At 41.5% G+C, this 25654-nt stretch overlaps 1 protein-coding gene across 40 annotated transcripts in view; it reads right to left on the bottom strand.

The window, feature by feature from the left end:
* The window catches only part of MAP2 (microtubule associated protein 2), a 226947-nt gene that overhangs the window by 169659 nt on the left and 31634 nt on the right, over positions 1 to 25654 (bottom strand). For all 40 annotated transcript variants that reach the window (XM_065068994.1, XM_065068995.1, XM_065069003.1 and 37 more), the window contains one exon: positions 12943 to 13002. The gene's annotated coding sequence lies outside the window, so the exon portion shown is untranslated. The remainder of the gene's footprint in view (positions 1 to 12942; positions 13003 to 25654) is intronic.

Raw genomic sequence — 25654 nt, 5'->3', positions numbered from 1 at the left:
GCACTAACTTTATCACAGCAAATTCCCCATAAATTCAGACAAGCACATAAGGAACAGCCAGGCACTGCCACTCCTGTTCTTCTTGTCAAGGACAACACCAGCATATGTGACCTCTAGAATCACATCTACTGGGAGCTCTGGTGCAGCCCTTGTCCTGTCCTACAGCACGGCTCATTTACCTGGCTCTGAGCATGGACCTACTGGTCATTTTTATTTCCTAGCTGCTGCACTCCCTGCAGCTTGCACTATCCCCAATCTAACCACATGATGGTCAACAGTCACAGCACTCAGGTAAAATTTTCATCTGCACTGCTTGATTCGGCATAATTTTCCTAGATTGTGTTATTCCTGCCTGAATAACCTATTTGCTCATCTCTATATGACTTCTTTAAGTTCTTAACGCTATTTACTGTCCTTTCCACTCCATCTCCTTCAGCACCCAGGAAGCCGATAGACACCTCAGCAGCTAACACGTTATAGATAAGAACGTCCCTTCCATTTACCAGTTTGTTTCAAAGCAGAAAGCTACAATAATCTCTGCTCTACCCTGAGGAGCAGAAGAAAGGTCAAGCCTTCTACTGTTTTCCTGTTGATAATCCAAGCAATCTTTCCTGTTCAGTTTGCAATCAGCACTCAAAAGTCCTGCAGTTTAAAAGCACGTCCTAGCACAAAACAGCACAATCGCAGTACGTGAGACTGAGATAAGACACACAATCACAGGAGCTCTGTGGAGAGAAACAGTGCCCCATAAAATACACACACTGGTCTCTGCAATGGGGGATGCACACAGGGGCAAGCATAGCACCCATATCCCATCAGCTCACCAATACACCCATCCACTGGTCACCTACAGCACTCTTTCTAATGAAATGGAGATCAGAAAACATATCCAGATGAGGGTAAGATTTAAACAGGAGAATCAAAGACAGTCTTAAATCAAAGTGGTAAATATGACAGCTCCCATGCAAAGAGCCTACTGGTGTATGTATTGAGACACTGACTTCATGTAACCCTACAAAACTAGCTGGCATATTTGCAGAGAAAATCAATTGGAGCTGAAGAAAGTAGCCTTTCTAGAAATGCAATCACTGACATTTTACAAGCTGCTTCTCAGGAACATGGATTTATTTCACAGTAAAAATATTTCGTTCAATCTGCCTGGAGAACAGGCCGAGAGCAATCTGAGCAGACCAGGTGCCAAGCCCTTTCACTAGCACAGCAGCATCACTTTTGCTTATCCCCTGCTCAAAGAGGTCTATTTTCAGACTCCTAAGGCAGATGACAGCCTCCCAAGATCTGCTGCAAAAAGTTGATATGAAAAACACACCATAGGCTAACATCTCCTGAGAATCTCTTAATTATATCTGCACCTACAAATGCAAAACTCAGACTTTCACCTCAATTCCCCATGTCTTCTGATTCTAAACATGTCACTGCTGGAAAAAAAAAAAAAAACAACCCTGAATCCCAACTTCCAACTGCCATATAAAGCTAATTAGGGAGCTAACACTGCTTCCTGATCGAGGACGCAGGGCACTGTCTACTCTGCACCATTACAGAGAAGGATGTGCTGACCACCCCCCCTTAGCCTTAGAGCAGGGGTTCAGCTACACTGACCAGGCTGCTAGGCTGAGTCACGTTGCCCTGTCTAGTAGAAGGTTCTGCAAAATACAGAACCCTGCTCCAGTTCCAAAGGCTCCACAGGCTCTGTGCAAGGGGGAAACACAGGATTTGTAGGCAGGCCAGCAATATTTCCAGACCTGTAGGGCTCAGCTTTGGTTTTTTTTCTGCTCAAAGGCTTTAAAACAGAAAAATACCTCACTGCTTTTTCAAAACTCAGTCACTCTACTTTGTCTAAATATCCCTCTGCTGTTGTTTTGGGCTTTTTTTCTCTTCTCCCCCCCTTTTCAAGGGCAAGTTTTATCCACAAAGTCATGCTGTTTAAAAATGCCCCAAACCCACAAATCATAGTTGCTGTGCCCAGGCACATGATTCATAACCACAATAAAGTTGTCTGAGGCTTTCCTACTCTCTTCTGCAATGACACTAATTTTAAAGATTAAAAATGAGATGCAGATTGCTCCTTCTGCAAATATACTCTGTAACCTTCATAAGAGCTGGGTAACCTTCAGCCTCAGCTTCATTCCTCACCTGCAAAACATGTACCACACAGGCATCTCCCATGCCTCTCTTCCCTCTGTAACTAACCTGAAGTACAGCTAACTACAAACTTCATTCATTCTCGGATAAGAGCTCTAAGATTCCACATCTTTGTAACATCAGCAGCATACAGGGAGGATAAAACAGCTTCTGGAAACACGGTACAGAACAGGAGCCTTCTTAAGGCGGCCCTTAACCTGTTGCTTATGGGAACATACTCATTCAGGTTGCCTGGCAGGAAAGAAGCACCGCAAAAGCCTACAACAGGGCTGGTCACAACGAGGTGGTGACACAACTGCCTGACATGCTTCAGCTAAAGCAGCCAACAGGATGACGTTCAGATTTGAATACGACCAAAGAGACCACAGTTTAAAAAACACTGCATCAACTATGTCAGTGGCCAGTGTCTATGATCCATTGAACAAATACTGCTCCCAAAACACAGTGTGTGCATCTTCAAAATTCATCATTTCAACTGGGAACACAGGAGACACTTCCACACACAACAGCAGCCTTCCCCTTGCCAGTCAGAGCTTTCATTCTTTTCACAGCCCCTAAGGACTCATTGAAGAAGGGTGGGTGAAGGCAGCATGAAGGAAACAGACATCCTGCTTCTGACTTCCATCTAAAAAATATCAGAGCTTGCCCCTACCCCAAGTGAAGCATGCAGCTTGACCAGGCAATGTGCAGGGTCTAAACAGTGCACCCTCCATGAAACTTCCAACCAGACAGCCCCTCCATGTACTGCTCAGCTGAATTTGAACCTACTTGCCCCAGCTAACAGGCTGCAAGTCCCACCTGGCTTTAAACCTGCTGCTTTCATTGCAACCGTGTGGTAGAGAAGAGAGTTGGACTCCAGAGGTTGCAGCACTGGTGCCCTCCCACCAGCAGGAGCTGGGTCTGCAGGACTCCCTGTATTTCTCTTGGATTGCTCTCTGGCCTTTTCAGCCCAGAGTGACACAAGCACTCAGGCACTGCAAGTCCATCAGTCAGGTCCTGTCAGGGAGCTGGGTAGGACGACTGGTAAGCAGCTGGTTTTTACAAGTTTGTGTTTATCATCTTCCTAACTAGAGATTTTTGCTTAGTTACAGCAGCCAAGAAAAGGCCAAGCTGTTTCAGCTGAGGTGCAGCAGAACTCGCTTTCTTTTCCTTTACCTTTTTTTCCTTTCAAATGATCACAGCTACCACAAAGAACACAGTGAAAGAAGTAACATTTCCCTGCAGGGACAAATAGGCTACAGGATTTCTCTGAACTGCAAATTATTGTATTATTTGTTAATGGTTAGCTGTGTTGTAGAAACAGACCAAACACTTCCAACTCAGCTCTAGATTTTGTTTTGAAATATCCTTTAAATGAAACATGCTCTCCTGTGTACTGCACTTGTAAAAACATAATCACTTTTGTCTATTCACAGTGAGACCTGAAAACCATTTAAAAAAGGAGGGTATTGCACATGATAGGCAGAAACAAACAGGCCAGGTTCTTGTGCTACAGTACTTCCGTGAGACTTGCTTCTTTCATTTCCTATAGTGACAGATGAACACTGAAAGCAATTTTGCACCTTGTTCTGACAGCATATGAGACACCTAATAAATCCCAAGATGTAGAAAACAGCCAGAAGGTTTTTCTTCCTGTTTCTTTTGGATGCATAATTACAGGCAGTAGTTACTGCACTTGCACTGCCTTCCCGCCTTTGTCCTTGCAGAAATAATAGGCAAACAATGTGAAAAACACAAAAGATACCAAGGGAAAGCCTAATTACTACGTTTGTGTAAATAAAGGACCTCTTTCAGGCATCTGTCTGGCTTGTACAGGATCTGGTGCTATTCTTTCCAGAATGGCTTGACCCAAGTAATTCATTTTCTTAAATAGCTTATTTGCATAAGACTGTGAGACACCTGACAGCAGGCAAAAAGCAGCCGCAGCAGCAGGTGCTGCACTGATCTCAGGCCTCAGTGCTGATTAACAGTGGCAGAGATACTGATCCTGAGGAATACATAATGGCTGCTCACGGCCCACACTATTTTCCCCAGCCCATACCTCATTCTCTGCCATGCACAAAAGGCACTTCCTTTTCATCCCCAGACAACACAGCAAAACCAAAGGGTCTGCTGCCCGCACAGCCTGCAATAGTGCTCCAAAGGGCCTGGAAGGGGAAAACCAGACCTTGCTGCAAAGTTTCTGATGGATTCAGGAAGATCAGACTTCCCACTTAGGAAATATAAATCCCACAGAAAGCAAGAAAAAAATCATGGACATATGCTGCTGTGTGATGGCTTCCCAACCCTCCACACAGAACCAAAGCTGAGGTTCCTCAAAGCTGGGTCCTCAACCATTATCATAACTGGATATTGGTTTAAATTCAGTAGGTATTACACTCCGAGACAATTTAACTAGCCTGACCAAAAAGAAAGCAAATCCTCTACCCCATGCTCACTATTACTGCCAACCTCTGAGACCAGCAATAATGAGAAGAGCATAAAGGCTTTCCTGTTGCTATGTTACAGATGTTGCTTGGTATCTTCATGGTGCATTTCTGAGACTCAAGAGCCTGTTTGCTGGCTTTTATAAATATTATACATGTGGGTGCAAGACCATTTAAGTCAATGGAGCTATAGCAATTTCAGAGATAAACAAGCATGTAGTCCTGATGCTTTGAGCTTTCTAGCACAAATACAACATGCACAACTGCATTCTGACACATAGAGCAAGCAATCTTCGGTTTCAGTTCTTGCTTATTACAAAAATGTGTAATTGTTAAAAATACTGGCAGAATCCTTCAGAATTGTACTTAAAAGTCCAACCTTTCTAGGTCAGTTCCTACAGCTTAATTATAAAACTTGCCTTTAGATTTGCTTGAGAAAGAAGCAGCTTTTCATCCAAAGCAAGTTTCCTACTTGATGGGTTGGGGGTCCATATTTTCTCCTTCTGAGCACATTACAATGTGCCACAGATGCATGCACGCCTGTTCTAATTAGAAACAAAATACAAGTTTATACATGTATCTGTCCACACCATTACTGTTTGCACTACTGGGCTGTTTCTTAGTTGTTAGATCAGGATAAGCTATTAATTAAGATGTACAGTGGAAACAGGCACTTTGATGGATGAGACAACAAAGCATTGCATGGGGCTCAGGAGATCTGAGTCTGATCCCAGCTGGGCCGCGGACTTGCCTACTGTCTGCCGATCACATTAATATCTTGAGACTTGCCTCATTTCCTCACATGCAAATGTAGATACCAATGCTCCCTTTGTACTTCAGGAATGGATCTCCAAGGAGGCTCACTCTTCTCTCATCCTCTGTCTGCCTCAGCTCTGGAACTAAACACCTTCACAAGGGAGTAACATGGCATTTTTCTGACTCCTAAACTCAGCTCCCCAGTCACAGGGAGCCAAAGCCAAGACACAGGGCTGTATACTGCTGGGGAACACAGGCTTCCCTTCACCCACACTCTTGTACCATAAGTCCAAACTCATTTGTGACTCTGTGCAGTTTTGCTTTTGGAAATAGTCAACACCTGCACCTTTCCTTGGCAAGGGTTTCGGGACAGGCAGTATTCCCTGACTGGTGTTTTTCCAAACCAGCCCCAGGTCCAAAAGCTTTTCCTCAATGCAAACGTTCAACCACACAGTCCCTTGCCCCCCGTCTGGCTCCTATCCCCACTGTACATATGCCCAGAATCTTCCAAACCTTTTCTAAAGGAAGGTCATTATTTAGTACAGCAGGTATCTCAAAGGAAAAAAAAAAAAAAAAAACAAAAACCCAAAACACAACCAAACCAAAACACCACACACAACAACAACAACAAACACAAGGTTCTGGATTTCAAATGCAGCACCATTGTGATGCATTTTATCTTCCCTATCTCAGAGCTTTTGATTCAAATAGTTGGAAAGAGCAGTCTGAGTGCAACAGCTTGGCTAAAAGCACATGAATTAGTTGAATTCTTGCCCATGATTCTGTACCACAGCCAAATCTCTCCTAGGACTGCACTTACAAATTGAGGACTGGGATTTTCACATTTTCAGCCGCACAATTCCCCTCAACTCTTGTTAAGAAAGTAGCTTTAGAAGAGTCAGCTCAAACCAACCACAATTGCAGCACCAAAGTGTGAGCTAACAGCATTTATATCACGGCTAGCAATGCAAAGCACCATGCTGTGCAGCATTTGGATTACAACTCTGAGATTAATAAAAACAACAAAGTATAAACAGCCCCCTGTGCAACAGTAGTTAAATAAGGATGACAGTGACATGAACCTTTCAACAAGTATTTTCCTCTTTTTTGGTCAGGATCAAAATATTATGAGGTCTCATTCATGCCCAGCTCTCTCAATTCCTAGGCTAACATTCCCCATGCTGAAAGACTCTGTTTCCAAGATGTATAGGGCTGACTTGATTTCATAGGATTTGAGATGCTGGTCCTAAACAGACTAGGAACTATAAACCAAAGAACCTGACAAATTTAATTCAGCTACACACAAATATCCAGAGGAGAGGTAACAGAAGACTTAAGATTTGTGCCTCCTAAAAAGTATTATGTGTTTCATTCATATAGTAAAATAACCAGATGATAATAACAGTAAAAAGGCAAATTAGTTCCAAGCTAAAACAGTGGGGGTTTGTATGGAAGTTTTTAAGTTAAATAACTCCTGCCTTTATACATTGTTCAGACAGATGACTTGAGGCTCAGACAAATGAAACTAATTCTACAATCCACCTTTCAAAGTCTGAAAATCAATAATGTGGTGAATGGCTCCCATTCATCCTGTACGTTTCCAAGATGAGAAGCAACACTAAAAAAGTTACTGTAATGCCTTTAAATAATAAGGCATTGTTATGCATGTGACAGCTAAGAACTGGAAGAAAAAAAAAACATTGTTCCTATGACTGAAGTGTCTTTTCTCTCAGGATGTCATCCCTTTGTCTTACAGACCTGGACACATGGAAAAACCTGACATTCCTTTTAGGAAGAGCTGCAGTGAGACCCTCCATACTGCCCTATCAGATCAAATAGCTCTAACCCTGGTTCTGTCTTCACTGGTGCCACTGGAAAAAAAAAAAAAAAACAACTACAAGTGAAAGTGACTTTATGGTAGAAAGACTTTTGATATATCACCTGTTGAGTGGTAATGGTTCCAGAAATGTGTGAAGACTTAAGGAATGGAGATTAAAAAACCCACACACACCAAAAAACAACAACAACAAAAAAAACCCACATATATTGTATGGGCCTACTGCCTGGTCTAGTATTTTTTTTTCCACACAAATGAACTGCATCAGAGTGTGTGAAGACTAAGCATTAAGTAGAAGCAGACACTTGCAGTTCTACAATATGTTGTTTCCTTTTAAAAAAGTTGTGTACCACCTGTTCCCTCCATTTACCTTTTTTTTTTTTTTCTGAAGACATTGCTGGCAATGAAATTAGTCATTAAAAACAACCCACAAACACTTGGTTAACTAACCAGCACTCAGGAGCTGCTGGCGTCAATAAGAACAACTTCCTCAGATACTCCCTCAATAAATATTTTTCTGGCCCTCCCTCTGGGTTTCACATCTGGTGTTTGGTAGAACATTAACTCAAGGATTTGCTATTGCTCAGAAAACAGCTGCTTTTTAAACTCTGCATCATTATACACTAGATGTAATCTTAGACAATGAAAAACAAAGTGGGCCTTAAAAAGAGGACCTATTTCTCCATATTCATAATCTCAGGCTTTGCATTATTTGAGTGGATGCGGTTTGGACATAGAGTCCAAATGCACCTGAAAGAGAAAAAAAATCAATAAGCCAGTTCTGCTGCTATGCCATATTCACATATTTGTGCTGACTTCAGTAGAGCCATGACAACTAGAAAACCAGTCCATTAGACTTCATACTATGAGCATAGCTGGTTCAAAGTCACACAGGTGCCAGCTGGTTTGCCTGCACTCCTGGAGAACCACAACCCTCATTCAACACCTCCTACTTCATTTCCTCCGTGGCACAGGACCTTAGGCAGATAGGTTTCCCTGGCCCCCACCTGACCCAAAGCTTCTAGGGAAGGTGACACTCAGGCACCCATCCTGCTTTTCTACATGTGAACACAGGGAGCATCGCACAGGCCTGCAAAGTGCCAGTACATGAGATGGAGCTGGTTAACATCGTAGTTTGGTCGCCTCCATCCTGAACTGCTGGATGCAGCCAAGAACATGTGTTTTTCTAACTTTCAGCATACTTGACCAGACCACAGCCCTCCCACCACCCAGGGCTAAACCAACTGCCTACTGAGAGTGCACAGCACTGCGCTCCTCATCACGGCAAAGTGCTGCTGAGGACAAACGCCACAAGAGATCTCTAGATGGAGAAACTCTGCCTCTCTCTGTCCCATGAGCTGGAGGGCTCCTTCTTAGAAAAGGAGCACTTGGAACAACAATATAAGGACCACTTCCAATCAACTGGATTTTTCTTTTTTTTTTTGGTAAACTCAAGTTCTTGTCACTTCAACACAAACAGCCAAGGCTCAATCTAAATAGCTTCTGCCTCACCTGACTCTCTAAGTAGTTAACAACCTGTAGCATCAAACCAAAGGATGCTGGATGCGATGTCAATGCCTTCAAGCAGGAAGCAGGTCTGGCTTTCTCTTTTTTCTTATTTTAGCACACAGAGAAGTACATAACACCGGAACTCTGTAACAGAGAAAGGAGTGGGCCTAAGGATAATATCCTTGCTGTTTGGCTATGTGGACTGCCCTCACTCCCCTGTACCACACATGTGGCATTGTCCTCCTCAGGTACCTCTGTTGTGGGAGCTCTTTACATTGCATTACATACATTCTTCACACAGCAGAGTTGGAGAGACTGGCAATGGCATGCATATGTGAGACGCTCCAGAAAACAACTTGAGGTGCATAATCTCACTCTAAGAACTACAGAACCAGTACAGCCTGGTATGATGACACTTAGATTTCTCCAAGAGATTGGATGTCTTATTACAACCATTTATTCGCTGTCCTACAGCAGACCACTTTTACAAGATAAATAGCCCAAAAGAGCAGAAATTGTAAAGACAAAAACACAAAAGACTCCATGGTGTAAGTGGTGATCACAGTTCTCATATCATTCTTTTTTTAAAAGCACAGAGGTAAATGCTCAGCTAAATCTGTCTGTTTATAGGGCTTGTAAGAACACCGGCTCACTCAGTTTCTTCATACCTGTCCTGGTTTCGGCTGGGATAGACTTAATTTTCTTCCCAGTAGCTGGTGTAGTGCTGTCTTTTGGATTTAGTATGAGAAGAAGGCTCATAATACACTGATGGTTTGGTTGTTGCCAAGCAACAGGAGAAGGCTAGAGATGCACAAGATGCTGGGAGGAGGCACACCTGGGCCAGCTGACCCAGAGTGGCCAAAGGGATATTCAACACCATATGATGTCATGCTCAGCATATATTTTGGAGGAAGGAGGAGAAAGGGGGAAACATTCTGAGTGATGGTGTTTATCTTCCCAAGTATCCATTAGGCATGATGGAGCCCTGAGTTCCTGGAGATGGCTGAACACCTGCCTGTCGATGGGAAGGAGTGAGTGCATTCCTTGTTTTGGTTTGCTTGTGTGCATGGCTTTTGGTTTACTTATTAAACTGTCTTTATCTCAATCCATGAGTTTTCCCACTCTTTTGATTCTCTCTGCCACTCCATTGCGGCAGGGAACAAGCAGGCAAGTGCATGGTAGTCAGTTGCCAGCTGGGGTTAAGCCACGACAATACCTCACATTCGACAGAGAACAGAAGTGACCCAAAATCAGAAGCTTTTCTAGATTCAACAGAGAGAGGTTCACCAGAAAATGGCTCTACCACATACGGCCTTCACACCCCTCCTAAAGTGCTAATCTACAGACTCTGCTTTCTGCAGAAGGAGAGTCGGGGCAAGCACACTTCTTGCAATCAGTAGCCACACACAGGGGCCTAATGTGAGCTTAGGCAATGCAGCTCTTGGGGCTTTTGATAAAATTATCTCAATATTTTTGTTCATACCACACAGAAATTCACTTTAAATTAGTACAGGTCTAGGAACTGCTTCCTACATACACTCATGTTCTTTCTGTGAAATATACTGATAAGATTTAAAAACATGTTTTTATTGCTTTCATTTTTTTTCAGATTCTCAGCAAAACACAACCATTGCACTTACATTTTTTTCACATTACGTGTTTTGTTTTGAGGATTTGGGTTTTATTGCCCTGCAAGTGTGAAAAACTAGGTAATATTTAGGCTCAATACGTGCCTGACCTTGCAGAGACAGACCTGAGACAAATGGTCTTGCTTTCATTCCTTTGTGCAAGATACACTACTCCTAAGTGATGAGCAAGGAGAGGGAAGGTGCTTTGGGGCAGTCCAAAGAGTGATGCAACAGGGCTAGACCAACAAATGCGCAAAGATATTTTCTGTGCCGTTATATAGATTGTGTATAAGGTTAAGAGAGGACTTAAGAAAGGCTACCAAGACAAAAGAGAGAGCTGAAGATTTAGTGTGCTGTGAAAAAACAATATGATCTGAACATGCCTTAGATTTATGCAGGGCAAGAGGAGGATAAAATAGTATCAGATAGAAGAACTAAAAAAATTCAGATTTTAATGTGTTTATTCAGCCTTGGTCTGGGCCTGCTCCTGCAGACTGCACTCACTGTTTGATCAGCTTACTAAAATGGGATTTTAGTAACCAATTATTTCATTACAAGAGGCTTTTTTTGCTTTCCATTTATGCAAGAACACCTCTTTTCCACATGATTAAATTGTGAGCAGCTGAAACACAGCTGAAAGTACCCATATTCTGGGTACAGGAAGAATTGGATTAATACTCACTTCTAAGAGCAGACAGGAGGTTACCTACCCCTTTCAGCTGACAGCTCACATCCTGCACTGACTTACCTGGTTACACACATCACTATTTGTGATGACCTTTTGGTAAGTGCAGACAGTAGTGCATTCAACACCTGCCATCACAACTCCTGATGCTCAGACTTGCACCAGTGAATTAAAATGCAGAATGAACTCGCCTCAAATTCACTGTTGCTCTTTGCAAAGAGCACCTACCCAACAGCTTCATCTACATGTAAAAGCTCAGATCCTCAAATCACTCTTTCATTAGAGTTATTTGGCTCAGCCTCATTACAACTTTGAACAACCCAGCTCTCCCTGACCATTTAAATTTTGCCTAATGAATCACATTCAATGACACCCAGAGGCTGACAAGAAGCAGCGAAAAGAAGCATCTTGCACTCACTAAATCAAAGCTAGACCTTTTCTCACTGGACAAGGATTAACACCATGAGCAGGACCCTGGCAGTTTCATCTCAAGGATGTTGACAACTGCAGGCTTGCTGATAATTTTCACACCTCACCTGTTTCTCTCACTTCCTTCCACAAACACACAAGACAAGACTTATAAGACTAGGGCGATTCTTTTATTCTTTTTAGCACCTTGAAGGTACAAACAGTATGTCTGTGCTGCAGCCTGTCACAGTTATAATTCAGTATTGCAGAGCTGGTGACAAACACCGCACTGTGAAACACCCAGCAGAGATGCTGCTGCTGTGCACTGAAATACTGCTGCTCGCTCTCCTGCTGTGGACACACACTCTAGAAAGCCTCATGCCTTCAGACATAAGAAAGGAAAAAAAAAAAACCTGTGACCTCCAAGAAGGAAATGAGGGACTGCAGTAAGAGCAGCAATGTTGTAGCCAGAAGAAACTGCCCCCAGCACACAGATGCAGGCAATACATGTCACAGTTTTTACTCCAAGGACAAGGACCAGCTCCAGGAAAGAAAAAAAACAAAAACCAAAACCACACCACAACAACAACAAAAAAACCCAAACAAACAAACAAACCCACCACACCACACACACACACACAAAAGCCCACACCACCCACAACTAACTTAATCATAGCTGTGCAGTGGCACCAGATAAACCTGGTATTTGAAAACTTCAGGTAGCTGACATCAGATCAGCACTTTTCTTGGCTGAAGAGGAATGACCAAATAATTGTTCTTGCAACAACCACTGGATAAAGTGAAAATAGCATTTACTGGCTCTCTTTGTGTTGTTTTCACTTGAGCCATTCCAATAACCAAAAGCTCTCAGCACCCATTACACAAACCCTCCTCTGAACAGATAATGCCAGGGTGCAGTAGAAAATCCAGGGATCAGCAGTTCTTCACATCTGCGCTGCATTGCAAATTTGTGTATTCCGCAAACAACCTCAATAAAACATTTCAACAAAGCAGAGCAACGAACCCTCAGACAACATGAGCATGTGGTGACTGACGTAAAGGTAATCAGTGCACATTGCAGAGAACATTCTTGGCAACCATGAACCCCAAATCTGAAGTGTGAGAAGAGAAAAATGTCACATCATAGATTCAGCTTGCAGCACTTGTACGCAGCAGCACTGGCTTTTGAACAGCTCAACTTGTATTGCCAATAGGATACTTCCTACAGAAAACAGACACCTGCATGAAAAAGCTGGCCAAAATCTCAACGTGTTTTTCTTTTCACTTAAGTTTCCACCTTTCTGCCATAAACACTTTCACTGTATAGCCCAGGAATGTACACATCATCTTTGTTTAAAACACATCAAAATACATAACACAAGTACATGCAGACATAGGAGGAGTCCTGTCAAACTATTTGGTTTTGTTTGAACAAGCCACAGAGATTCATTAGGCAATCCATCCTAGTAAAGTCACTATGTATAGCATTTCCAGTGCTCTGCAATGAGAGACCAGCAAAAACAGAAAACGCACCTTTTGGTGTTGTTGTCACGTTGTCAGTCACACAATATTTTTAGTTAAGGTTTCCACAATCTGAAATAAAGCAAAAGCTCTGTTAGTGGCAGCTATTAAGGGGAAAAGATTCTCATTTTATTAAAGGCTCATGAATTGCAACATGTGATTAAAAAAATACCTTCCTTCTCTGCTTTTGGTATTGTGCAAAGTTATACCAAACTCTCCAATGACTAGAACCTCGCTGCCATCATAACTCACATCCCTTCATATGCATCAGACCATGTCCCACTGAAGAGCTTGGGCCTTCAGAATGCCTGTTTTCACACAAAGTGGATATCCCCAGAAAAGCTGATTCCACTGAAACACAGGCTACATTGAGGGTTTCTGTTAGAATCAGAGTTTCACAGGTCTTTTCTGTATCTGGATTCACTGGGGATGATTCACCAAAAACTACTGAAGACAGTAACAGCAACAACCAAAAGCACAAGTCAGCAAACAAAGAGCATGGATAATACGACTTAATTTACCAAAAGCTTCCTTGTTTCCAGTAACCCCACAGTTATACCACACAGAAAAAATGATGTGATCACAAACTGCAGACCAGACTGATGGGACCTATAAACTGAATATCATGTAATTGAGTATCATGTACAACAGAAAAGCTGCTAAGCAGTCACAGAGAGGAACTCTCTCTGGTACTACAGCTGTTTATTACATGACCTTGGGCATATTCTGAGCTGCCTTGTGCTCTAGTTACTACTACTACTATCTTAATATGAGTATAATATCATTGCAACAGCATAAATGAGGATTAATTACTGCTTTGCAATCCTGGAAAAGGCTGGGCAGGGGAGAAGCACCTATAAAAGTGAAAATTGTTGGTATTCATGAATTGCATTGAATTGTCCAAGAAGGAGGCAGAACAGACTTCCCAGCTTCAAGCCAATGGCCAGCAAATGGATCATTTTCCAGTACTATCATCCTTAAACAACACGCACCCTACCTGGCAAATTAACATCTGCCAGAACATGGATAACAAACACACAAACAAACAAACAACAAAAACCACAAAACAAAAAACCAAACCAAAATGACAACAACAACAAAAAAAAACACCACACCCAACAAAAAAACAAACAAAAAAGCACAGATGAACAAAGCTATAGTAGATATTCATTGCTTGACTGGGGAAGGGGGAGGAGAAGATAAAAGCTAGCAGGAATAAAGGAACTCTGTACTCATTGTCAACTTTGCTATGTCTCACTGTACCCACGAGCACAAGGATTGTCACTGAAAGTAACAAGAGTCTTTCTTCTGACTTCATCAAACTTAGAAATGAAGCATTTCATTTCAGAGAAAGGTAGCGATGGGTAGACTCACTGTCTTGCGAAAGTTAACATGAGGCAGTGGCTGAATCATGAGCAGAAAGCAAAGACTCCATCCCTACCCCCTGTTTTTAAGAATGAGACAACCTTCTGAAAAACAAAAGATTATGTCTGCATTGCACACTGTCATAACTGAGGATAAAGATGGAGGTGTAACCAGGAGAAAAGTGGAAGAAAACTCAGGCTCAGCTATTTTTTCCTTCCTCCCAACATCAGAAAATGAGAAGTCAGTTCTTACAATACGCTGTCCAGGCGTGGTCCCTATTATCTTTGGTTAATTCCATATGTCTGAGAAGGAAATCAGCCCTAAGCCGGTTAGACTTGCTAAATGAGATTTGTCTAAGGCCCCACCCCCAGGTGCAGTGTCATGTGCCAAAGATTTGGCATTCTTTAGAAAGATGCTACTTGTCCAGACACTGTTAATAATGGTCAGCAAAACACCACCTAACAACTCATATGCAATATTCCCCTCTTGAGCAAAACCCCATTCAGCATCTCCTCATCTCTGAGGAACTCCCAGTCCATATCCAAAGCAAGAGATGACTAAGGATGGTACCAGCAGGATCCCTTTTATGAAGCTTCTGATGAGTGTATGACAGACAAGCACACAACCCTGGCATGTCCAGCAAGCAGAACACCCAGCACCTTTAAGGCCCAGTCCATAATGTTTACTGCTTGAGAGACTCTAGACTCATCCTAGCATCTTGGGTCATGATAAAAAGGAAACAGACTTGTTGCTAGCAAGATAATATGGTTATAAAACACTGATCAGACACCTACTTAGTTTTCTGCTTTAGTTACACTCAGTTAACTCTGGTTTAGGAACTCTAAGATTTTTCAGAATCACAGCCCTGATTCATGCAGCCTTGTGGTGAACGCCCAGAACACATTTAGGAAAAGACTATTAATAAATAAAGTACCATAACAATTGCTTGACTCAGAGCAAACTCAACTAGCACTGCTACATGTTGGCATTTTGTCTTCTGAGCGTGTGTCAGCTAATAAAATCAGGAGTTGTTTTTAAAGAACTCACCTATACTGAATAATTTATCTACCCCTTTCCTATACCTACAGTGGCATTTACTAATGCTGTCAGCTTTTCTGTGAAGTTGGTGTTCCTGCAAGGAGTCACGCTGACAGATCTGGTTAGCAAAGCCTTTCACTAACAGCTTTCCAGTAACGTGCAATAGCTGAATAAAGTTGTCCAGTATTTGCCACCATTCAGCCTATGCCAGCCCCAAGAGAAGGGCATGTGCTATGAAGACAGCTGTGTTTATGTGTAATATGCATTGGCACAGCTGGGCACATCAGGGTCTTCTAACACTCTGGGTATGTTTTATTTCAGAAGATGGAGTTGGTTTGGCTATTATAAAACAGAGAAACTGTTTGAAAATGTGAAGGCAGGAGATGGATTGGGTAATAGTGATCATGAAACGACACCACCAACTATTCCAACAGAAGGAAGGAACAAGTGCAGCAGATTAAAGGTAGTGAATCTTAAAAGAACAAGGCTTCGTGGGAAGCCAAAAGAGTGCAGGAAAGCTACAAGTGCTGGAAGTGGAATAAGGATGCAAAAGTAAACTATTCTTTGGCAAAACAAAGCTGGGACATCAAGTAACTACAGTGCTGGCCAAAACAGATATGTTCAAAGAATATTAACAAGGGACTCATGTAGGTAAATCAGCTGAAACAGATGAAATTAAACTATAATTTTGTCATGTAAAAAACAAAAAACGACAACTCCATACCCAAAACAAAACAACCACACAGTAGAAGATGAAAACACTGATACTGCAGATTCATGGGAGATGAGTGAACTCCTAAAGCACTGCCCAAAGGCATGCACAGGGCCACCATAAAAAGGAAAGACGATGACAACGACACAGGGAACAAGAAACCTGTCAGTCTAACTCATATATTCCTGAAACAAATTATTAATCAATTTTAAATACACAAAAATGGTTAGATGAACAAAATCAGCTAATCTGCTTCTGTAAAGAACCAAGACAAACTGGGCTGATTTAGTTTTCCATTACAGTACAGCATATTTACTGAAAAACAGGATAGCACAGACATGCTATACTATTCAGGGGTTCAAATGAGTTCTCAGAGGGGTCGGTCTGAGGCTCACTTCTGTGCAATACTTCGTGTGACTAGCCAGAAGAAAGCAATGAGCCAAGAGAGTTTACAACATTTCATTAGGTCCACAATCATTCAAAATCAATGCCATGAAACTCAATGATGCAAAGTGCTATAGTAGTGCTGCTGCAGAGGCAGCAAAAAGAAACTTTTCCGTACACAGCTTTATCCACCACCATCTTAGTTGAAGCCCAGCAGGCTGAGCCCAGGTACATGGCTTTGCACAGGAGGAGCTGAAGTGCAAACCCACATTCCTCTCTGCTGTACTTGTGTGCAGCCAAGTCACACCCCACAGAAAATCAAAATGAACAACTGGATATTCAGCTTCCACAGTCATATTTTCCAGAGCTCTTCTGTCAGAGCCATCAACATAGTAGTGTTAACTGTTGTCTGCAACACAGACATGCCCTAACACAGGAGATAATCCTCCAAAGTATAAAGCCAGCAGTTGTTGAACATGTCTGAAAGACTTACAAAGGAGATTTAGGTTAATCTAACTAAATTAGGAGCCTACTGAAGCTGTACACCACCTTCACTGGACAGTCAAAAAGAACAAGGTAAACAGGATGAGGAAATCTTGGGGAACCTGTCTCCACAACCAAGGTCTGCATTGTGTTTCCTGCAATTCCTCCCAGCCTTGTGCATTTACCTTTCTTTGATCTGCCCACTGCAGATAATGGATAGTCCAAGATTTTTGGTTGTTTGCCTGCTTGTGATGAGGCTGAGCAGCAGGGGCTGTGCATGTACTCAGAAGGCCTCATCCCTGAAAATACACTAGGCTAATTCACTTTTTGGACTGAGGTTCACATTTGAATCCTGCTGGTGCAGCCCACTCGCAGCAGTCTGTGTGCAGGGAAAACTAATGCATCTCCTGTTTTTTTAAAAAGCCAGAAATTTCAAAGCCCACTTAATCTCTAATTGGAATAAGGCTGTTCCTGATCTGCTGCAGTACTTTTGATAGCCTCTCTTACCAACGTCTCATGAAATGAAAAGTTTAATGAGTTCTAAAAGCCCAATAATAGTTAAGATTGTTTACACATGAAAAATGACCTATAGCGCTGAAGAGGGAGTAACATATCCATGTGGCATGTTCCCTGCTGTGCAAAAAAGCAGCAGATACACATTCAATATCATGAATGGAAGCTGAGAGCTTAGTTTCCCAGGAGCTATACACAGCACATAACCTTTCAACTTTAATCTCCCAGTTTCAGGGACAGGAATTCACACCAAAACATATTGTGTGCTGTCACCAGACTCATAGCTAGGACACACCAGCACAGCTATACCAAAATGCCAGGGAATGCCACCAATTCATAGCAGCTAAGGACCTGTCTTGGATGCATGTCTCAGGGAACCACAATATGAGTTGTTGCTTCCTCTGTGAGAGTGAAAAGATGCCTGAAAAGTATCTTTGCTTTATTCTGCTGCCAAAGAATCTGCATGTTTCCATTCTTTCCCTAAAACAAATTGTTGAGTGTTTCTCCTGTTACTCTCAAAACGTCTGGTCCTGAGCCCACAAAGTTAATCAGAGTTTCACCACTGACCACCACTTGCCAACCATATTACCACACTCAGCCCTGCCAAACACAACTTTTCAAGAGAAGCATTAAATGAACAGTCTGCATCTGTCTTACAGGGCTCCTATTATTTTGATGTCCAAATACCTCTCACTCTGCAATCTTCACCTTCTCAATTCTTCTACAATATAGCAAAGGATTCGTTCTCCCAGTACAGAAGGGAAACCAAGGCACAGAGAGATAAAGTTATTTACTCCAAGTTCCCAAGAACATTTTTGAAAACACACACAGACCTCAATTCAGAGGGTACCTCCGCTGGGTGCCAGCACCAAATGCAAGTCTGTTATATGGACTCAGCTGATGCTAAGGGTACTTGTTGAACAGGTTTGCAGCAGCTACAACAACTTTAAAAAATCCATAAACAGCCCTAGTTACGGGGTAATAGTTGAGGAAAAAGTCCTTTTAACAACTACCAGAGGCAGTTTCCTTTCAATAACCAGCAAATCAAAGAAGAATTTAATGCAAAGCTTCAATAATACCAAGAAGGAAAAAAAAATGGCAGCCAAATGACACTCATTTCTAAAAATCAAATTCAATTTAAGGTATCCATATCAGAAATCAATGAAAGTTCTTCCAGAGTTTCTAAGTGTCACATGCATGGAAGATTACTTTGGAGAAGCGTATTTATTAATTAGATAACAGATCAATTCAATTTGCGGTAACCTTAAGGATCTGAAACACTCAAAAAAGGAGCTGATTTGTTAAATATGAATCTTGAATAATCTAAAAGTCCTCTGCCATCCTAGCAAAAAAAAAAAAAAAGTTCAGAAGCTAAATAATTAACTTTTCTGAGCAGTTTAAGCTTCTGCTTCCTGACAGACAGTTTTTAAATATAAGATCATAGTGTCTTTCCAGAGGACCTGCTCCTCACTCTTACAGAAATTAAAGCTACTCCAGGGAGGGAGCAAAGGAGGTACCCATAGGACAGCTATGTGTGACACCACAACTCAAAGGCACATAATAAAACAAGGACTGGGGATGGGGAAAGACTGTGAGGATGGCTGTGCAGTCAATAGACAACTGTTTCTTTTGCAGCCCAGGGTCTAGTGTCCTAGCTGCATCTCCATGCCCAAACTACTCACACAGGGTCAGAGCAGAGTGCTGACACCGCCACAGGGAACCTGAGCAGCTTCCACTGGACACCTACACATAGGTTTACTTTGACTTTAGAAGTTTGTTCCACCTATACAGTGCAAGTGCACCTCCATTTCACTGGGGGGTTCTGAAATATAAATTCCTAAACACGTGGCGCAGCGAGATAAAGCAAGAATGACTGATATGGAAAAGTCACTATTTTCAGAACAGTCTTACACAGTTTGCAGAAAACAAAAAGAAGGAAGACGTGCACTGAAAATACAGGAGAAAAACTAAAACACCGAGTGGCTGCTCCTAAATGGAGCGACATCCGTAGCATGCACTTAATAAGGCAGGAGTTCTGTGGAAACAAGTAATAATGTGATTCCATAATTAAAGACTGCTTTATAATACGTATGCAGAAGGCTGCCACAAAGACTGCACAAACACCCTTTATTCCAGTATTTCCTGAAATGAGCTGTTTGACTCAGCAATGTCAAAAGGTTCCTTTAACAGCTTTTTTGGTCTGTGATACATCATCTAGATGTAACTGAGGTCAAGCGCATTAAGAATCTGAGCAACATTTTGTGCTGCAACATGACAAAAGAGGCACTGTGTCAGCTGCAGCGGCTGACTAGCACTCAATCTATTTCTACAGCCATACTAGAAACATATGTGGAACTGTACAGAACTTGGAATTCGTTAAAAAAAAACATTTTAAATAATTTTTTATTATTATTCTGAATAAAATACATAAATACTAAGTCTTGGGTGGCACCCTGGTCTCTGTATAAATGACATGGGCATCTGAGAAACAAACAGCACATTAACAATGCTACCCAGTCTAAAGGTTAATTGGAGAAGACAAGGACACACAGCAGGGCTTTCTGGGTGCCTCACCCAGAGACCTCAGTCACAAGTAACAATGGCAAGCTGATTCAAATCTGGCTTAGAAATCACACTTTTTAAAAGATATATTAACTTTTAATTAGTAGGTACAAGCATCATTCTAGTTTTAAATAATACTTCCTTGGCAAGTGACATTATCTCTATTGTATTTGCATTTCAGCCAAGGCAGAATGCACTTTTTTCCTTTATTAAAAAGGGCTGACACTTAGTAACATAATTAATGAGCAGCTTTGAATGTGATCTTCTTTTAAAACCCTCTATTCAGGATCAGAACGTTGTTTGTAATTATCCATGCTAAGCAAAGAGCTTGTCTTGGTACATTTCAAAATGGTACATATATAATTCATCTTTTTTTTCAAGGTAGAGACTTTCAAAGGTTCAAGGGCTTTCAGAATGGAGGGAGTCACTCAAAGCAGATACACAGAAAACTGCTCCAACAGCCCAAAGATGACCCATGTGTCAACTATTCTTATGAGTAAAAAAGGAAACTGGACATACTGAGCATAGGGTTCAAGGGATTCCATGCAACATTTCCACTTAAACTTTTTTGTTCTGGAATATTCTCTTTGACAGTATATTTTTTTTCAAAAGACATAAGGAAAGCACTTGGGAGCAAGCAAGTACAGCTGTAGCATTAACTAAATTAGACTATACTTGTCGAAACTCTAGACTATGTGTTGATTTAAGATAGAGAAGGTTCCTGATAGTACATGCAATGTTAGCTTAATCACACATGCCAAATCCACTTGAAATAATTATATTCAGGAACCACAAAGAGAGAAGAAGGTTTATGAAAGCTGCATATGTTTTGGTCCTCAGCATTTGGGTGTGCATGTATGTATATATACACAAACAGTATTTACACAATATCTTTCTTTTTTTAAAGGAAAGATGGGAAATGAAAGCACATGGAAAATGAAGGGCAGTCAGGACAAAAACATCTGAGAAGCAAATAAATTGAAAATTAAGCATCCTATTCAATTATAGTAGGTTCTCCAAGTATTTTCTCAGCATCGGCTCCTACAAGCAGAAGACTGCCAGTGAATCAGAATGAGTGCTTCAACTCTCAAAAGCACACCTGACTTAAGCCTTCAGGCTGTCAATTTATACCCGCAAAGCATGTAGACACATGATCCTACTTTTAAAGAGTCTTTTTGTTTGTTTGTTTGTTTTTTAAATCCTGCAATCACACTAAATCTGCCACTGAGTCCTTCTGCAGTAGTTGAAAAGCACACACCATCTCAAGATAACTCCTTGTACTGGCTGCCAAAGACTGAACCAAGCTAATCAGAAGTGTGCATTGCATGCTGATGTTGACACTTCAAGGCATCACAAAATATTCAGTTCAACTCATTAATCCTTTAATGCTGCTTCCCATCTATCACAGAGCTCACTGGAATTGCAGGTTTCAAAAAGCACCAATAAGATTATTGACAGAGCAATTCAGAGGACAGCACAACAAGAAAAGGACTTCAGATGCCAAATCATTTTTATGCAAAGCCTGTGCTAATGGCTGCAATCTCCTCATATGCATCACTGTCAAACCATAGGCAGAATAACCTGTATGTGGTCCACACAGGCATAGTAAGCAACAAGCTGCAAGAGCACATGCAAACATAAATTATTTCTTAGGTGTAATGCCAGTCCCTAAATTTATTACAAAGATTGAGTCCACAAACTCAACTGCTGACCATTCAGTCTCTGGACATTTGAGCCGGGGACCCACTTCTACCACTCACCTCTGGTGAACCTCTGCCTCCCACATCCTGCTCTGACCCTGCTGAACAGACCATGCTGAACAGACCCTGCAACACACGGGAACTGCAAGAATCTTGACTTAATGACTCTGCTGTCTCACTGTACCCTTCCACACTTGCAGATAGGTTTTCTCTGCTATAGATAATGAGCATACAATTATTCAGAAATAAGATTTGCTCTCTCCTTTTGGTAAGTCACACAATCCAATTTTCAGTTTGTCTGTACCATACTAGCTTTATGACTTAGGCTCATTCATCCCTCCCAATCTACAGTGCAGCATTTTGCAGTCCTTCAGCAATGCAGACAACTCACCTCCTCCTGTCTTTCCATCACTCTTCTGGAATAACATCAGTGAGACACACCGTGGCTTTGGGTAGCTGGACACCTTTGGCCAAGACAAATTGGGACAGACATTCTCTAGGACACTCAGGCAAGAATCTTTAGTATGCAAATTTATTTGAAAACTATATAGAGCAAATAAGCTTATTCTCTCCAGGTGTCAGATTTTTTTCCATCTCCTCCCCTTATGTGTCAGGAGTGGAATTTCACCCACACATACAGACCTCAGGAAAACTATAGGATATAGAGCCCCAGCATAAAATTATGGAACACATCAGGAGGCACATGTGCTGTTGGATAACCCTGATGTGAGTGTTTTCTCCATCATGTCAATGTTTAAAATCGGTTGGCTTTGGCTAAGATCCTCAGTGCTCAAGTACCTGTCATTGTTCACCTGAACTAACTACACCTTTCCAGGATTTCTCCCTCAAGTTTCACTGCTTAGTAGATTGTGCTGCAAATGCAGCACTTTTCCCTCTGATTTCCAACTGTCTTCTTGCAATCCTCAAGTACCTTTCCCCTACACACCTTAATTGTGACAACACGCTGGTTTAAGGCCAGCTACTGTAACCCTTGTCAGCACTTTTTTTCTACTGCTTCCAGAAGTCCCAAGAAACACATAAGCCAAGTAAAAGCTGTAAAAGCAGAGGGGTACCATCTTCACCACCAAACAAATGAGGCACAAGATCTGTTGTTTTGTTTGTTTCCTTACAATCCCCATGATTTCTCCTCTCTGCTCAGCACTGACATCTCAACTGTTCCATCTTACAAAGCTCAAGATACAAACATTAAGAATTCAACACAAAGATGACTTTCCCGATCAGCTAACTGCAACCAGGTCCTGCCATCCATAGCCCTCGGGCAGACATGGGATGCATGCACGTGAGAGGCAAAACTTCTGTGCTAAAGCCCTACAGAAAACACTGCATACCCCTAATTACCTCATATAGGACTCTTCTGCACTTGACTATGGAAGAAAGAGCATTCAGTAGAGTGAATTACCATGCAGCAATCAGCAAACAGCACTCAAGTCAAATGCAATCATGGTTACATACATGGGTAGGTTGAGTTGATGATATCTTTAAGGCTAGAGCCTATTTTGCACTGTCTCCAGCTCAAAGGCAAATATGCCAGCAGTAACAGTAACTGAACCAAAGAACTGAATAATTCTGCCCTAAGGAAAGAACATTTGGTAAACATTGAATCAAAAGCCAGAACATCCCCATTAAGAGAAAGCTTCAGCACCTGCCGTTACCTGCAAGTCACTTGAGCACTGTGAATAGATCTTGTGAAGCACAGATGAAGGACCTGGTCTAGACACAGCAGAGGAAGCCATCATCATAGCATGGCAGACCTAACATCGCAGCAGTAGAACAAAGCAGTCCTGCACGCACACACGACTTGCTTGTGTGGTCACAGCCCGTGTATTTTCTTTCATTCACATTTACTCAGCAAGTAGCAGCCTTAAGATAAGGCACAGAACCAAAGCACAGCTTCCTAACTGATACCATAAATCAGAAATTAAACAAGGTAAATGAGACAAGGAAAAAGAACACAGCTCACCATCCCCATCAGTGGACACTGTTTTTACTTTTCCTTTTCATGAAGAATAAGAGAAATAAAAAAGAGCTAATGGTTGTTAGGGGGTTTATCATTTCCACATGTTTTATCTTTACAGGAAAATCATTCTCATCATCTTATCCAGTGTTAACTTTGAAGATGTGAACTGACAGTTTTGCTTTCACTGTTCATACCTGTGCAGGACAGCAGTTCTGGTTCCTATCCAACACTTAAAATATTCATATATATATGCTATCCCTGTCAATGTCTGAATCATCTTAATTATTCAGTAATCTGTTACAAGGATTTCTTCACAGAAGATCTGCTAAACATGGTATATATGGAATCCATTTCAGTAAAGGATTTATTTTCTTGTCAGATTAGAAAATAAATTGATAAAACACTCCTGCTTTTCAAAATAAAGGATGTGATACACCAATTTTTTAGACTTCTTAGTTTTAGTTTAAAATTTTTAAAAACATGGTAGCAACTGGACAGACCACACAATGCAAATTCCTAATCACCTTTCAAATAAAGCATACCTTCAAATATTCAGTCCCTTTTCAAGAGGATAACAGGACCCACAGTACTAGTTATACCCAAAATAAGAGCTAGAACTGAAGATTATAAACCATATTCTTTGACCAGTCTGAATTCACTAAGCAAAATCTAAGAAACTTCTACAGCTAAGAAGGAAAAAGGTAAATCTTGATGCACAGAGAGGATCGTTTCCTTGCCCTTATCTAGTCTGGATACTTTGCAATTTATGCACTGAGGAGGCTATATATATATATCCATATATACAGACACCTCAAAACACAGTGCTGGCTGCTTCTCTGCAGAACGACAAACTGCATATCTTCCCGTACTCCTCCCTTCCTAGACGCCTGGAAAATCCTGTGGATTTATAAGAGCAGAGACCACAGCTGTCCAGCTGAACACACAGCAGCAGCTTTTGGACGACTACCAAAGACATCTCTGCTGGGGCCAGGGAAAATTGTCCTGAATCCCAGTGTGAGGTTCTGCACCTCCACTGCAGGGTGGGTGAGCACGGAGCCGCTCCCACACGCTGCCACAGGCAGTGGGAGCAGGCCTGGCCCGTGGCACAAAGGTCACCTCGTGCCAAGACGGCTGCAGAGCTCATGGGACGGTACCCCTCTTGCAATCACAGCCTCCCAGCAGAAAATAAAAGAGGAAAGGCGGTTGAAGCCTTGGCTAATCCTGTAATCAAATAAACTCTTAACAGCTATCTGGTGGTGCATAATGCTGATGGAAGAATTATGTAGCTTTTGTGAAAAGTTATAAATTCAATCCGTTTTTCTTTTGGGGTTTTGTGGCTAATTTTACTCTTTACCTTGCCAGCAAAAGATTTCTATTTTTCTTTAAAATATTTTTGCAAAGTTTCAAGTTCATCAAAGTGGCAATCTATTATTGACTGAGTGGTATTCGTGATATTCAATCATTATATTTACACAACAAAAGATGTCATTGGATTTCTTCCTTTCATTGGAAATACCTCGCCACGAGCATGCCAAGCCTTGCCCATCTACTAAAATAGATACTCCATACCAAGCAGCTAGACTTTCAAATTACCTAATATTGCAGGAAAGCATACACACATGAATTATGCTTTATAACAGGAAGACAAGGAGCCTATAAATCATACGTGCAATTTCCAAAAGATTGTACTCAACATTAAACATTTGAGAACATCTAAGGAAGAATAACTGGAATAACTGGAATACTCATTCCAACTGGGTGCTACAGGGGAAATAAGAATTTTCATATGACAATCTGTTTTACAATAATATAACCTCCAATTTTTCCAGAAATATATAGGAAAAAGGCAAAATTCTATTGATTATCACATTAAAACAATATCTGTGCTTGCAAGTGTCCCTGGGAAAAGGTGCACAATGTACTCCTTTTTCTGCAAAGGCCATAGGTAAAAAGAAAATTAAGTATCTCAGTACTTTCTGCATCACTGTC

The sequence above is a fragment of the Columba livia genome, chromosome 7 (genome assembly GCF_036013475.1).
Source record: "Columba livia isolate bColLiv1 breed racing homer chromosome 7, bColLiv1.pat.W.v2, whole genome shotgun sequence".
In the NCBI taxonomy this organism is placed as follows: Eukaryota; Metazoa; Chordata; class Aves; order Columbiformes; family Columbidae; genus Columba; species Columba livia.
Note: the sequence above shows the minus strand (reverse complement) of the source record. Positions and strands in the feature narration are given on the sequence as shown.